Source organism: Hemicordylus capensis, chromosome 1 (genome assembly GCF_027244095.1).
Source record: "Hemicordylus capensis ecotype Gifberg chromosome 1, rHemCap1.1.pri, whole genome shotgun sequence".
Taxonomy (NCBI): domain Eukaryota; kingdom Metazoa; phylum Chordata; class Lepidosauria; order Squamata; family Cordylidae; genus Hemicordylus; species Hemicordylus capensis.
The window spans coordinates 363,351,136-363,368,265 of record NC_069657.1 but is presented as its reverse complement, the minus strand read 5'-3'; the positions used below and the strand labels follow the sequence as shown (position 1 = coordinate 363,368,265).

General features: G+C 42.3%; 1 long non-coding RNA gene across 1 annotated transcript in view; it reads right to left on the bottom strand.

The window, feature by feature from the left end:
• Positions 1-1,099: 1,099 nt before the first annotated feature.
• Positions 1,100-17,130, bottom strand: part of LOC128339947 (uncharacterized) — a 29,655-nt gene continuing 13,624 nt past the window's right edge. Inside the window, exon 2 of the long non-coding RNA XR_008313354.1 lies at positions 1,100-1,767. This is a non-coding gene — a long non-coding RNA (uncharacterized LOC128339947). The remainder of the gene's footprint in view (positions 1,768-17,130) is intronic.

Here is a 17,130-nt window from a genome sequence, read left to right as displayed (position 1 = left end):
AGTAAATGCTGAGCCCAGTCTCATGATTAGAAGTCAGAGGGTAGGAGGCAGTTGGGCAGCTACTGCTGATTGTGATAACCCATGGGGAGCCCACCTACCCAGCTTGTTCACACCTGCAAAGCCTGACTTCTGTACCTTGACCTTCACCAAGGTTGGAGGAAAAGCCCTCATACCTCAGAATTTGGTTGTGTGGATGCAACCACTGTTTTAATTGCCTTGAGGCTGCTGGCAACCATCTCTATCATACAGGTGCAGGGCTAGAGGGGCCAGGCAGAGGAGATCTGCTGTTGTACAGCTGCAGATCTCCTCTGCCTGGTCCCTCTAGCTTTGGGACTCCATGATAAAGGTAGCTGTCAGCCACCCAGCTTTGTCTTCCCTTCCTGGAGCACTAGGATCCTCAGTCATCTGTGAGATAGGTTAGCAGAGACATATGAGTCCTCTACTCACATGTTGGGAACTAGGCGTGGGCTGCTCCCTCCCACAAACCTCCTTCAAATAGTCATCTGCATGACCTCACTGAATCTTTTCCACACTGCTTCCGTGTTTCAGAAACTTGAAGATACCTATTTTTATATGCAGACACCAGATTACCTATGTTAATCATGTTGTGTCTCTTTTCAAATTACATTCTTAATAACTAGAAAGTCCTTGAAAGGAACCAGATAAAACGAGTAATCTTCCTAAAGCCCACTATTTTTTTCTTTGAGGACACTGCACAGTATATCCATGCCAGTGAAATGATCTTACACCTTAAAGTCTTATTTGCAGATAATTGGTACGGCACTATTGCCTGTCCCCATATCCTCCTCCTCCTCCACAGGTGAAAACAGTTAGGGAGGGAGGGCTATTATAATTTGAAAAACAAGAAGGGGAAGGGTTAAGCAACCCCTCTCTCCTCCAACAGCCTGCCCAGCTAATACAGATTTTAAAAGCAGAGGGAACACAACAAACTCTATGTAATGAGTCATTCGAGCCAGAAAGACCAAGACTCAAGTTATTTTTAGGATAGTCAGGCTTCTCAATGGAAATGGTAGAATAAAGAATTCTACCATGGGGGGGGGGGGGGTGAGGAAGAAAGAAAGAAAAAAGAAAGGGCATATCCAGAGTCAGATAGTGTTTAACAGACAGATAACATTTTACATTCTTTTAAAGAAGATGGATATGTTATCCCTGCCAACCTATCTAGAGGTAATTCTTTTTATTACCATAACACATCACTGCAAAGTTACAGAAATCATAATTGGCCCCTACACTAGATATCTGACTAAGAATGGTGGAATTCTTGACTTCAGCAGTTAATATCCAGGGATAAGATGAAAGAATAGAGGATACACGGACCAGAGTACAAAACATATACTGGGTAGTATATATACCGTGTATAAGAGTCTATTCACACACACAACTTCATGAAACACGGATAAATTAAACATATATAATGAAACAAACAATTACTGAAGAAATTGTCTGTGTTCTAGACCCCCAAAGGTATGGCTGAAGGTCAATTATGCCCATAGTCCTTATACTTGTAGATATATAGTCCTTCCAGACCTTTTTTCTTACTGGTTCTTGTTCAAGTTGTTGCTCCAAATGTTACTCAAAATTCTTCCAGATCTTTTTCCTTGCAAGTTCTTATTCTAGTGGTAGCTCCTTATACAAATGTTGCTCCTTCTGGTTGTTGCTCCTTGTCCAAATAATACCCAACAGGTATCCTAGGTAATTTTTACCTGTTTCCTCCTGCTTGAGCAGGACTTCATCAGGAGAAGTGAGCTAAATACACAATAACACATGTATCATTTTAACAAAAAAGTACCTTCAACAAATTATGTTAACTCAAAGGGCAAGAAATTTTTAGTTATTACTCACATTTATTTCTTCCGAAGTGACACTGCACCTACCAGTGGTTTCTAAATTAGAAATCCTACTGGATACCAAGTTGTACTGGCTTCAAATGGTACAGATAATGCTTAATATATCCTACAGCATCTGCCAGATGTTTTCACTCCCCTTTGATCAAAAGGGATGTGCTTCATTATCCAATCTCATGTCTAAATGACCAATTATATTTACGTGTGTGTGTGAAGAAACAGCAATGCTAAACTTCCAAAGAAGCCATGGACCTTTTGTCCTATTTAAATTCTTAATTATACAAATGTAATATGGAACCAAAACATAACTCATATAAAGGCTTATCAAAAATATATATGATAGTCCCATTCTCCAACAGGAGAGACTTTACTCTTTTAAAGGGGATGTCCATCAATCTTGTGTCAATGTTAAATCTCACCCTACTAAACCCCTATCCACATCCAAATCTCTAAATAGGGCCAGGATCAAAAAATAGCGCATGGTGCCTATAGATAACTGGAAAGGTCATTGACCTGATTTAAACCAAAAGGCTCTAAAGTCCAGAGCTGATGTATAAAAAAATGCCTCCCTCTGTAGGAGGGCAGTTTTAATATTTGCATAGGAAAATTCTTTTTGTTTATACCTATAGATGACAAAAAATTCAAAACCATTAAAGGAGTGCCCTACCTGCATGAAATGATCAACCAAAGGGCATTCCAAATTTTGGTTCCTAATGCGAGAGCGATGTTCCAAAATGCGAGATCAGACTGTTCTGGTTGACATGCCTACACATCTCAGGGAACATGGGCATTGTATTATATATATATATATATATATATATATATATATATATATATATATATATATATATATATATGATGTTCTTGGTGGAGCAGTTAGCAAAAAAGTCCAATCTGTATTTTTTGCCAGTATTATTGCCCCTATATTCTGTGGTTTGCAATGCCATAGGGCATGCCACACAATGACCACATTTGAAAAAACCTTTTGGTTCCATGCCCTCCCTCCGAGGCAGGCTATCTGCTCTGACAAGAAAATCTTTGAAACTGGGACTTTTTTGAAAGGCTACTAATGGGAAGTTATTGCAACCTGGTAAATCTGATACTAATCTCCAGTGTCGTCTGATGATATTTTTAATTCTATAATTTAGAGAAGAATATTGCATCGACCATGTAATCCGAGATTGCTTCCTATTAATTTGTGAAGCTGTCCTAAGTAGAGATAATCTATCTCTAGTCTGTGTCCTACGTCTAGCTTTTTGTATAACTTGAGTGGGATAGCCCCTTTCCATTAATTGAGAACTCAATTTATCAGCTGCTGACTCAAAATCCCTGGAATATGAAGAGTTTCTTTTAAGCTGCAGAAATTGACTGTACGGTAAGGAATTTTTTAATTGAAAAGGATGAAAAGAAGAATAGTGTAAAAAAACATTTCTATCAGTGGGTTTGGTATACACCCCTGGACTGGTGAACACAGCATGAGAAACATGTTTCACACAGAAAAGGAGGGCAAGATGATCTGGGAGGTGTGCACAGACTTTTAACAAACACTTAAAAGCAGAAATAGTGGAAAAAATCAGGTACATTATAGTTGTTATAGGAAGATCTGTTCTGTTTACTCTCACTGTTGTGTTGCTGAAAGAATTCTTGCTTTGCTGACTGATTGAGTTCTTGCTGACTTGTTTGTATGAAAAAGGACAAATATTTTGTTCAGTATGGCTCTGTTAATGAAGTAAAGGAAACATTCTGGAGCTGGGAATGATCCTTCCTAATGCAGGTGCAGAGAGCTTTGGGATCCCTGTACGATTGAATAGCTCTGTTTCTTCCCTCTTCCACTCAGCACACTCACTTGGGAGCATGATGGGGCAGGGAGGGACTAAGAGAAGTGTGAAGTCTGTGCACACCTCCCAGATCATCTTGCCCTCCTTTTCTGTGTGAAACATGCTTCATTCTGTGTGAAACATGCTGCATTCACCAGTCCAGGGGGCAACACAATACAGTGGCCCTCAAGAGAATATTTTTCAGTGTTACAACTTGTAGTTGGGGCTTCAGCTGAGAAATACCTCTGTGCAAAACATGCTTCCCCTGCTCTGTCAACAAACTGTAGGATAATATCCTCCCCTCATGGCATACCTGTCTTACACTCCTGAACAATCCCAACACCCAACTCAGCTATTTCTCCCTCCCTCTTATCCAAGGTCCCATTTCCCACCAAGATCATAAGACCCAACAATACTTCTTCCTCCTCCAATTCTCCCTCTTTTTCTCTTTTCAGGCATATATGCTGTTGTGACCGTCTGCCCCTATCCCTACTGTGACCGTCTGCCCCATCTTTGATGCATGTGCCATTGGTAGCAAGGCTTTCAGCCACAAACACAATGCAGCGTAAGACACAGGGGGACTATTCTGACGATCTGCAAAAATCGGGCTAGGAGAGCCTAGCCCGATTTTTGTAGATCGCGAGAACCACCGGGCTTGGCTGCAAGCCCGGTGGTTCTAGAGCAGGTAACCTGCTCAAGAACCCCTGCCCCAAAACCAGGTTTCTGGAGCAAGTGCTCCACAAACCTGGTTTTTTTAATCTTGAGTAGCCACAGTGTGGCTTCGCAGTGTGCCTACTCATGAGTAGACCCCTAGAGGGGAGGCGAAAATCTGCCTCCCAGCTCCGGGGGTCTCCCCAGTATGCCCTGCGCACTTGCGCAGGGCATACTGGTGCTTCCGGGGGCCGTGCGGCCCCCAAGCTCCCCAGCCCCCACCGGCCCCATCTCGGAGCCGGCAATTGTGTGGGCGGCTGATCCGGCCGCTCAGGGCTCCCTCCCTGCTCATGAGCGGAGAGAGCGGGCTTAGCTCGTTCTTCCCGCTCACCGCCCAAAACCGGGTCTCACGGATCGTGAGACCCGGTCCACAATATAGTAGTACATGAGACATCAGGATGGTACTAATTATCACCTGCACATTGAAAGATACACAAAGAAATGAACTCAAATAGTTTACTTAGAAATTAAACTTAGTAACTCCCAGTAATGTCTTGACTGGAGCAAGATCTTGAAGTAGCTAATCAAGCATATTATATAATCAAGAATGTGTATGCTAAATTTACTAGTTTCTTTGTTTGCATTATTTAGATGCCACAATTTTGCTGATAAGAGGAAGGAAAAGGGGGCCATCCACTGTAACTCCTGAGCTGGATGTTAAGGAGAAATAGTGTTTGGCATCATTTGCTTCTTGAAAGCACCTCGACCTCAAATCCTAAACAATCTCTCACGGCTGTTTCATGTAGATGTTAAGCAGCACAGGTAACAAGATAAAACACTGTGGCTTACATACAGCACAGAGCCCACCTGATCTAAGAGTGGGGCACATATGCTCATTCTGTGCCTCCTCAAATCACATCCATGCAGCTAAAGAGCTTGCAGAGGCTCCATCACTACTAATCACATCTTTTCTGTAGCAATGAGCGAGCCTCCCATTATTTCCAATGAGGCTCATCACTACAGTGATGACAGAATAGTTAGTAGAGCCTCTGTGAGTTCAGTAGCAGCATGGACATGGTTTAGAGAGGCATGGAACAAGTGCACATGACCTGCTTTTGGATCAGTGGATGCTGTGCTGTATGTAAGCCAGTGGCACCTCATGACATCAGTGCCAAATAATAGAGCATAAGTCTCTCAGCACCATCTGCTACTAGCAGGGCCAGTGCAAGCCCTGCCACCCGCAGTGCCTGAAGTGGTATCGTGAGCCAGTATTTCATGACCTTCCATGCCCAACCCCTGAGTGTCATTTGTTTCTCCCTACCCAGTTCTCCCCACCCCCACCCCTAATCCTGAACTCTTCTGTCCCACCTCAATTGTGCATCACCACAGCCCATTCGCCGCCCTTCTTCTACTACTTCTTCCTCCTCCTCCTCTTGGTGGGTCTTTCTTCTCTTCCCTAGTGGGCCCTTCCCCCACTCTCTTACCTTACTCAGCAGAGCACTGGCACCACCACCACCACAGCGCTCATCCTCCTTCTCCTGCCTCCTGTATGTTCAAAGGCCAGAAGAGAGAGGAGTGGGAGGGAGTGTGGCAGAGGAAAAGAGTGCTGAGCTAGAGTAGAGTGCCGACCCTTCCTTCCTTCCTTTCTTTCTTTCTTTTCAATAATCAGAATTTTTGTCTTGTGTTTATGTAAAAGCAAGGTACAAATGTGCATCATTTTATATCTTCCAAGCTTTAATCTTCAAATAGAATCTAAAACTATGCTAACTGTTTCTTGCTCACTATCTTAGACTACAATGAGAATGAAGTCATAATGCCACTTCATCTTCCTCTTCCATATGCTGTGCTGCTATAATTATACTATTAGAGCCCTAACAAAAGCACATTGTAGCCAGCTCTAGATAAAGAAAGCTTTAATCTTCATTCACCGCCTCCTGAGTTTATTGACTTCAGGTTCACTCTGTTCCATATTTGACACTACTTATGGCTCCTTGAAATAAACACCTAAAACAGCTAAGAGAATCAGTCTCTACTTCACCATCCAAAGGAAACTAAGAGGCTGGCGTCATTGGACAGCTGCTGAGGATTGCCCTGAGGAAGGCCCACTCTGATCCCTGAGAACACACCTGTGGCCATATCTTTCAAGCTGTGACGCTGGAGGAACTTGTTCAGAACCCACATGAGGGGACTCAGGAAGGGGAGTTTGCCAAGGCTCTTCTGAAACCAGAACCCTGACACAGTCAATTTCTCTAAAATATATTTTTGGGAACCCAGACCACTGGTGGAGTTCTAGAAATTGTGTTGTGTTCCTGTTGGTATATAATCCTATTCATCCAGAGACTGAGTGTAATTATCTGCTCTGAGTGCCCCTGCCAAACAAGGTGAGGTGGGTGGCTACTAAGGAGAGGGCCTTTTTGGTGGCTGCACCCAGTGTTTCCTCCAACAGGGATTCCCAGATGTTGTTGACTACAATGCCCATAATACCCAAGCAAAAGTAATTGCAACTGGGGATTCTGGGAGTTGTAGTCAACAACATCTGGGAATCCCTGTTAGATAGAGGGAACACTGGTTGTACCCCATTTATGGAATAGCCTGTCCAGTGAACTTCACTTGGCTTCATCACTTCGTTCTTTTAGATGCCAAGTAAAGACATTTTTGTTCATTCAGGCCTTTTAGATTTAGATTTTTTTCAATGACTAAGTTTTAATTATTTTGCATTGTATATTGTATTTTGTGTATTTTTTGGTGTGTTGTGATATCACATTATGTGTTCTTGATTGCTAATGGTGTGTTTTGAGCTGCCCAGAGAACAATTTGTTATACAGCAACTAACAAAGTTTATTATTATTTGTTAAATGTCATTGAAATTAAACATAGATTTAGTGTGGTGGCTGTCCCTCATGACAAGCTTTTTTTTGTGAACTGGTTCAACACTCTGGCCACATTCGCATGTAACAGGGAACTGGAGTTGAAGAAGCCAAAGACTGCCAAACCCCAGTCCCATCTGAAAAGCGACCTGAGGTTTCCCTCCCAAATTCTAATTTGAAACTTTGTGTTGTAGTGAGTTTCGCTGCTCATACCCCAGGTTTCCAGCTGTCTGCTTTACATCCAAATGGGAAACTGCAGGCTACGCTTGCTGAAACTGGAGATGAGGGAGGAAGTTCCTCCCTCTCTCCAGCTGTGATTTACTGTTGGGGCACACACAAACTGGTCACTTCCAGTATTACACTGACTGGGGCAGCAAGAAGGTACTCAGCCATCCCGTGTCAGTGGTTTTGGCAGCAGCAGGGAAACACATCAGGAGAGGTAAGGATACCCTCCATGCACCTTAAAGCAACCACCCCCTAATTCCTGAGAGTGCACAGAACCAGTTCCATGGACATCCCTAATGGGGAATAGAAGAATTGGTGTTTTATATAGCAGCTGGTTATTACAGGGGAAAGGAAAGAAGTAATTTAGTAATGGTTTCCACTTCCAGCTCTCCCTGGATAGAGGAGGCTAGTGGCCCAGTTTGGGCCCAGCTTCTCCCACCAGGCTACTCTATTGTGGAACAGGCTAGGGGAAGTGGGTGGTTGGTGTGTGTGTGTGTGTGTGTGTGTGTGTGTGTGTGTGTGGAGTTGTGGTCCAGAAGAATACCATCTCCCTTCCCAGGGCCTCTGTGAGACAGTTGACTTATACTGAGTATGTATTGTTGAGGCTGAGAACTAGGGATAGATTAGGGATTCAGTTGGCATACAGTCCACCCTGCCGCCCAACCGACTCCCTAACTAAGCTGACGTAGTTGGTCTTGGAGCTGGTGTTGGAGTCACCCAGACGTTTAGTGCTGAGGGACTTCAAAATCCACTTTGAGGCCGACTGTCTGGTGCAGCTCAGGATTTCATAGCGGCCATGACAATTATGGGTCTATCCCAATTAGTCTCAGGACCAACTCATGTTGCCGGTCACACACTTGATTAACCTGGAATAGGTAACTCACCAGGGTAGTAGACGTGATGGCTCCTAAGCGTCCCTTCCGACCTGCTTTAAAAGTGGTAAATGGTATTCAGAGGAGTTATGGGGTCTAAAGCAGCAAGGTAGGCGACTGGAACGCAAATGGAGGAGAACTTGACTTGGATTTGACTGGACACAGCATAGAGCCCATTTGAAGTTTTATGCAGAAGCAGTGCATGCAGCAAAAAACCCCAAAAAAAACATTTCTGGTCTGCATGGATTGCTTCTGCTTTGCAGACAAAATCTCTTGTATTCTTGCTGACTGTTGTGGCTGAGACTTCTGACTCAGAAGAGTCAGAGGAGGAACGGGAGGATTTGCCTGCTAGTGAGGGCTCAGAGGCACAGCAACAGGATTTGGCAGGGAGACCAGACTCTGGTGCTGAGGATTCAGAACAGCTGCCAGACATGAATCCTGAGGAGGAGGAGGCTGGGATTTCACTTGTCTTGAGAAGATGTCTCAAGAGGAAAGCTCAGTGGGAGACACACAGGTGCAGGAGATCACAAGAGAGGAAGCAGAAGTGCTGACTCAGGGAAGCCTGATTGGCTGCTGGTTCTCTTGAGCCATATATATTTAGTAGTCTGTGAATTGCTCAGATGCTGTTAGCAACTTTCACTGACCATGGACCGTGTTTCTCAATTCTCAACTTTTCTGAGTTCCAGTTTTCCCTTGTTCTGTTATTTTCTGCTCTGTGTTCTTGTTCCGTTAATTCCTTGTTGTGGTCTCCTTTGTTCTTTTTCATTCCTTGCTCTATTGTTTTCTTTTCAGTTATTACTCAGTTATCATAGAGGGGGGTATCTAGTTCAGTTCAGGGGACTTGATTTATTTACTATTGTCTTTGTGAGCCTTTTGTTTTCCTTCATGCAGCTTCACTGCTACTTTCTGTTTAACTCATGGGGGGGGAGGGGGTTGGAAATCCTGCTGGGTTAGCTGAGCTAACAGATTTACAACACCGACTTGGACTCCACTGTTTTTTTACAGAGTCTATTAAGGTGGTGTCCAGCAATCCCTCTTGCAGTATTAGATTGGATCAGTTTCATTATCTGATGCATGAGGACGTAGACAAGCTGTTTGGAGCGATGCAGCCTACCACTTCGTCCCTGGATCCTTGCCCAAATTGGCTGCTTCTACCTAGCAGGGAAATTGTTGGAGATGGCCTAGTTAATATCATTGACTCATCGCTGAGGGAGAATAGGATGCCTCCTTGTTTGAAGGAAGAAATTATTAGACCACATCTTAAGAAGCATTCCCTAGATTCCTCAGCAATGGATAGTTATAGGCCAGACTCCAATCTCCCATGGTTGGGCAAGGTGATTGAGAGAGTGGTGGCTAACCAGCTCCAGGCAGTTTGGGAGGAAACTGATTATCTAGACCCATTTCAAACTTGCTTTAGAGCAGGCTATGGGGTTGAGACAGCCTTGGTCGGCCTGATGGATGACCTTTACCATGGAATCGACAGAGGGAGTGTGACTCTGTTGGTTTTTTTAGATCTCTCAGCAGCATTCGATACCATCAACCATGATCTCCTTCTGGATCACCTGAGGGAGTTGGGGATGAGGCACTGCTTTGCAGTGGTTCCGCTCCTATCTCTCAGGCAGATTCCAGATGGTGGAGCTTGGTGACAGTTGCTCTTCAAAATGGGAGCTATTATATGGAGTCCCTCAGGGCTCCATTCTGTCACCAATGCTTTTTAACATCAATATGAAACTGCTGGGTGATGTCATCAGGAGATTTCATGCAGGGTGTTATCAGTATGCTGATGACACCCAAATCTACTTCTCCATGTCAGCTTCATCAGGAAATGGCATTCACTCCCTAAATGCCTGCCTACGGGTAGTAATGGGCTTGATGAGAGATAACAAATTGAAGCTGAATCCAAGCAAGACAGAGATGCTCATTGTGGGGGATCAGAATTTGAGGGCTCAGTTCCTGTGCTGGATGGGGTTATACTCTCCCAGAAGGAACAGGTTTGCAGGTTGGGAGTGATCTTGGATCCAGGCATCACCATGGTATCCCAGGTGGAGGCTTTCCATCAGCTTTGGCTGATTCAACAGCTGTGTCCATTCCTTGAAGAGAATGATCTCAAAACAGTGGTGCATCAGCTGGTAACCTCCAGGGTTGACTATTGCAATGTGCTCTATGTGGGGCTGCCTTTGTATGTCGTTTGGAAACTTCAGTTAGTTCAAAATGCAGCAGCCAGACTGGTCTCTGGGGTAACAGAGAGAACATATTATGCCTGTTCTCAAACAGTTGCATTGGCTGCCAATATGTTTTCAGGCAAAGTACAAAGTGCTGGTTATCAACTTTAAACTAACTAAGCACCCCTGCTAACAAAACAAAGAGGCATCTTTCAAAGTGGTGGTTCTCTTATATTTAGTGGGAGAGCAACTGGCCCTACCAAACCCCAGCACAGCACCCCTCCAGTGGACGTTGCTGGTATGTGCCTTATATCGCTTTTTAGCTTGTGAGACCTTTGGGGCAGAGGCATATCTAGGGAAAACAGCGCCTAGGGCAAGCACTGAAATTGCGACCTCTGTCCAAACATCTGACACCCATCTTTCAGATAACTTTACCATAATATCAGCTCAAAAATACAAGTCAAGCTCGTTAATCTTTTATTATTTCAAAAACTCTTTAGCAGTGGATGTAGTCAGACCAAAAAATGCTGGGAAACTACAAATTTCAGTATGCTGGGGCTCATGAAATACTCAAATACTATGTGGAGGTGTACTTGGAAAACTAAACAGAAGTGCCTGTCTAATTCTCTACTATGCATTGTAGCATCACTATTACATAAGTTTTAAAAATAAATGGAGAATGTGACTTTTCCCAGATACTCTGAAAATAATTAAAGGATATGCAGAGTAAACTGTGTCAATGCTTGGAATATATTCTAGTCTTTCAGAAAGACAGTTAAAATGAGAGAAAGAGAGCAAGAAACTCCCAGTGGGCCTTAATACTAAGGACTTCACACTGATTCAAAGACAAACTCACCATTAATAGCCATATTATTAAGACATGATGTTTAACTCAGTTATCACAAGAAGCAAAGTAAGAGCAAATGAATACAATCCTAGCTCATAAGCTTCAGCTCAGTATTCACAAGTCCTGGTTCTCTGTACATAGTGCCAAACTGAATATGTGTACAATGACATATATATATACACACACACATACACCTCTATAGCCCCTTCGGGGGGCTTCCTAAAGGCTGGGGGGGTGTCTCCAAAGGTTCCCCCTCCCCCCACCAGCCTCTTAATTCACCACTGCAGCCTGTCCTGGACTGATTTTCGGGCCTGTTCGGGCCTGCAAATATTGGCATGGTAGCCATTTGGGAGGTGGCCATGCACACTCCAATGGCCTCTGTGAGGCCTGGCAAGGCCTAGGGCCTTGCAGGAACCATTTAAGCATGTGCAATGGTCATTTTTTAAAATAATTTTTTTTTAATGGCAGCCGAAAACAAAATGGCCACCACTCATGCTCAAATGGCTTCTGCGAGGCCTGGCATGGCCTAGGGCCTTGCAGAGGCCATTTGAGCATGCATGGTGGCCATTTTGTTTTTGGCAGCCATTTAATTTTTTTTTTTTAAAAAAAATGGTGCCCCCTTCAAGTGGCGCCTGGGGTACGTGGCCATTGAAGACCAGTGAATAACAGCATCAGAGTTGTCATAGGACAGCCAAATTTTGCACTGAACCACAAAACAAATTTGGTAGCCTGAGGCAAATAACCATTCCTTTGTTTAATAACAGGGATGTGATGAGGCTAAATTTGATCCAGATGGTAAAATACTAACAATTAGGAAACTGTATTAATAAAAATACGCATAATAAAATGTGTCTCAATCTTAAATATGCTACTCACAAGGAAAAGAATGAACACTTGAACAGTAAAACCAAACCCATGGCATACACTGCATAGAAAAAATCAAAACAAGGCCTGCAGTCCTACATCAAACAGGGCCTCATAAGCCTCATTAATTTCAATGGAGCATATGCATCCTTAATTGGCAAAGGGATGCAGCCCAAACAATCTGCTTTTGCTCTGTCAAAGCCTAATCCTTCCCGGCGCTGGCATTTTGCTTCAGCACATAGCACACCCCGAGCAGTGCTGTACTTTGTCTTGCCAAGTAAATGTCAGCTTAACACTATTTCCTGTTTCATGAAAAACTCCTTTAGGGTTCCTGATCATCTAACCAATGTCATTACTTCCCAGATACCTTTAGTCAAGCATGAATGCTGTTGCTATATGTAGCTTCTGCTCGCAAAGATTCCCTTGCTTCTGTTGAGTTCATGACGTCAGATCCTTTAGCCAGTGGGAGTCAAAGATCAGCTATTTTGAAACCATGAACCATCAGTCGCTTGAATGTTACATACCAGCCGTATTCCTCAATGCATGCCACTGAATTCATTAGAGGGCAACATTCATGCAAGCAATTGCAGCAGTTGTCTTAACATTATTGGTTCCACTTCAGAACTGATCCATGAGTAATAGAGGATTGAGAGCATAGACATGAATAAGCTCATGTTTGGAACTTTTATCAGGAACACAAACAAGATCCAGATCAAGCTGATGACTTGTTCCTGTCCTACGCATGGACAGTTTCTTGGCATTTCCACAGAGAGTCTCTTATTAAGAAAGGATTTTATGGTGCCTCCCATCTCTGTGAGTTTAATTTACCTTGCAGAGAAACTTGTTATAGAAATATAAGCATGAACCTGCATTTTGCACTGCTTAATTTAAATATGTTTTTTTCTTCTTCTTTGAGTGCTTGTATGATTGCCTTTTTATACAGAAGGAAGGAAGACTAATTCTAGTTTCTTTGTTTTTTTACTATGATTAAAGTGTCCTGCTTCCTAAATTAAGATACTTTTTTTTTTTTGGGCAATTAAAGTGTCTTTGCAATTAAGCCCCAAAACACAACACCGCTGATTTTGGCAATTCAAAAAGCAATACAATATGGGCTGAACAATGAGTGTCACAACCCTACACATAATCACTCTAGCCATGATAAAAGTTGCATGGATGTGAAAATATAAAAGCTACATTCACTAAGATGTTGAAAAGAAAATTCCAAAGCTCTTTCTGTGAATAATTAATATTTGTTTTATCTGTTTCCTGTGTAGAGGAAGTTAAATTAAAATGACTTTTAAAATCTATATAACAGTTTTCTTATCTTTTAACATTCCATTTAGCTGAAAGTTATTTTAATACATTCAATCCTTTTATCCCACACTCTGTCTTTCCTTTTATCTTTTATGGTCCATAAAAATGCATAGGCTATAGGCCATAAATATAACTGATGATTCAGTCATACAGCAGTGTTGGCACTAGGCTAATTTTAAACACATACATACAGAATTAGAAGATCAGTCATTAAAGAAATAAATGCTTCATAGCTCTTGCCCTGTGTCTTGGAGGGAGCCTTCAAGCTGATTTACTATTGATCAGTGTCAGAACATGTAACATAATATTTCTGATGACATGTAACTGTCACTGAGGGAGATGTAGAAGAATATTGACCAGTTTATCTTGATTCCCCTGCATGTCATCTGTTACCACAGCTGCCCCAGAGTGATTGGCTAGGGCGCTCCAGCTATGCTTTTGGCTAAAATGGGGAGATTAGCTTGGATTGGGGAGCAGTTCAGTTCAATTTAGCAATTCTGGTGTATTTGGTAAGGATGAGGAGATGTAGGTACAGTTTCAAGGCTTTATTAAGGGGGGAGTTAATAGAAGGCAAAAAGAGTTTAGTCAGGCAATTCAATGGTTTAGCTTTTGGTTAGAGGTGTGCAATAATTTGGCTAGAGTACTGAATAGGAGCCTACATAGAGGCTCACAATAAAACATGCCTAGAGAGTGGGAAGGGAGCAGAAATGGAGGCAAGCAAGGGAGCTTAAGGAGAGACAAGAGATCAGGTTACCTGTCCTTCCTGGGTGCATTGGTTGCACGATGGCCGGGCAAATGTGCCTCTTTGGTGCAAAGTATGGGGTGAAGTGGGGATAGAGAGAGGGGAGCAGTGGTGCCAGCTCACTTGAGAGAATCTGGGGGTTGGTAGAATCTAGGCAGAGTCCCAACAGGGTTCAGTCAGAATCCAACAGAATCTGAGGCCATTGTGGCCTGGCTGGGGTGTTTATACCCAAAAACATGCCTTGAGGCAACTATTGACTTAATCAGGAGGCTTCTCCGTCCCCAGAGGGCAAGGAGTTTTGTGCAAAACAAGATCCATTGCTACATTGACTTAGTCACATTAGGTAGGTCCTTTCTGAACTAAAGGAGAGAGCAAGCTATACAAATGTGGCTGTGTGATGTGAATGGGCTGTGCTTGTTTACTATCTCAGAGACCATGATGTCTCCAGGTACAAAGATACACGTCTTTTATTAGTTTATGAGCATCTCTCCTTTATCTTTGTTAGTCAATCAATCAATTTTAATGGGGTGGGAAGTAGCCATTTTGGTAGTCTTGCTAAGAAACATTTCAAACATTATCTATAGGAGGAGGATCTCCTCACAGATTTAGAGTCAGATTCCTTTATTATGGTTGTCAACTAGCTAAAGAACACCATACAGTAATCATCATATATAATAAATGATTAAAAAATACTTACATCAAGTAAGTATCTCTTTATGAATTTTACATACTACAAAACAAAATTTAGCCACATTTAAGGAAATTGAATCATTTTAATTGGACAACAAATATTAAAGATAAAACATATCAGTTTGGCCAGGATATTATATTAAAAGTGGAGAAATAAAACTATTGTGAATATAAAATGAGCAATAAAGTAAAACTTGTGCAGTTGTTTCAATAGTTCTGGTACCACAAGGGCATAACCAAGCTGTATAAGGTATTTTCTTATATTTCCCATCTAATACTGCTGTAGGAAGTACATTAAATAAGGCTAGAGTCAAAGCTCTTCAGAATTTTGCTGTCATTAGACAATTTAGATAATTCACAGGTCTTAAGGAGAAGAATTGGTTAGTCTGAAATACGTCTTTTGGAAGGCTAGCTAAATCTAATTGGCCTTCCACATCCAATACTCACTGCAGGAGTGTTTTTGTTGTTGTTGTTGTTGAGTTGTTTTGGTTTGGTTTGGTTTGGTTTGGTTTGGTTTGGTTTTGCCTGATCAGAAACCATCTTAATAAATTCTTCCTGTGAAAAGCCATAAAAATATAATTTCTGCTTTAAAGAACTTTCCCACCTTGAGTCATAGTTATCAACCATGGTCAGGGAAACTAAGGTGACTGGGCAGAATAGCAACTTTAACCAATATGCAAAAATGAAGGGCCAAAGCTCCATTTCTCTCTTGATGGAGAACCACGTTTGGAACACAGTGTGGCACCTGAAAAATAGATCTTAAGAATTTGGATTGGACAGTTTCCTGTGGAGTATAATTATCATATGGGCCAAGATGAGCTCCGTATAGGAGCAGTGACCAAGATTCTGCTAGGAATAACCTTACCGCAGCTAGGACAAATAAGGTACATTGGAATAATGGAAAGATTTGATAGCAGATGCTGATTCCTGAGCATTTTAAGATATGTAATCTAAATGAGCACTTTTCCTACCGGAAGACTGAAAAACTAGTCGCAGATATTTAAAAATTTTAACCTGCTCAATTTCATGACCATTAAAAGACAAAGAGTAATTAATCTCCAGAGCTTCCTCATAGCAATATGAGGTAAGAGCACCAAGAGCACATTTTAGTTCGATTTGGGTCTGAGAGAGCAGAACCATATCATCCCATAGAGCAGAATTGCTAGGTGTCTATTAGCTAACTTAGGTGGATGATAAGCAAGATTATTCAAATGAGAGACCAAGGGATTTATATAGAAATTGAATAATAAGGAAACCAGTATACAGCCTTGTTTAACTCTTCTCTGGTTCAGAAGATCTCCTCGCAAACCATTTGCTTTTACAGGTCTATTCTCTGACTTGCCTCCTGTAAGGGAGGAGCAGGCACATCTTTTCTGTTTGTTATCTCTTTAACCTGAAGGCACACTGCCAAGCTCGGTATGGGCTTAGTGACCAATTTTTACCAAAGAGCAAGGCAAAAAGTTCATGGTGACTATGATCCCGTAGTCTAGTGCTGTGAATACCTCTTGCAGAGGGGTGCCCCTTGAGCTACCACAAACCATGGTGTTCTGGCAAAAAAAAATCACACCTGTGTATTTCTCAGATCGAATCCAGTCACGCTTTACCTTAGGCCTGGTCAGCACAGGCACCAGATTAAGATAGGAAAATGTGAGCCCTGAGCAACTAGAGTCTCGAAGTAGTAGAATAGACTGTACCACTACAGACCACAATTGCAGGGTGCCACTTTTAAATGTTCCCCCCATAAAACAAAACTTGAAAACAGAAAACTATCACAGAAGACTGGGGTAGAATCTTTCTCCTCTGTGCTTATTCTTCTTTTTTGAACTTTCAGGAAGGGTTTGTTTTGTTTTTGTTTTTACATGAGAGGCACTCAAAAATGGCACACCCTACCTGCACTCTGAAGTGGTACAGACCACTTCTTCACCTCATTCTATGCCATGGCATGTGTTCCCCAAGCCTTAATCAGATACAGGGGCAGATCTTATCTATGGGCAAAGTGGGTGGCACTCACCTCAAATTTCTCAGTCAGTCATGTTGTCTCTGCCTCCATTTTGTGTGCCTACAACCTCCCTCTGTTGTTCCTGCTCTTGTCTGCAGCCTTCTACTGATTTAAGGGTTGTGAGGTGGGTAACAGTAGCAAAGAACAAATGAAAAACCCCAGATAATTTAAAATATTAATATTATTAAGGCAGGAGCTAATAAGCATGCTCACCT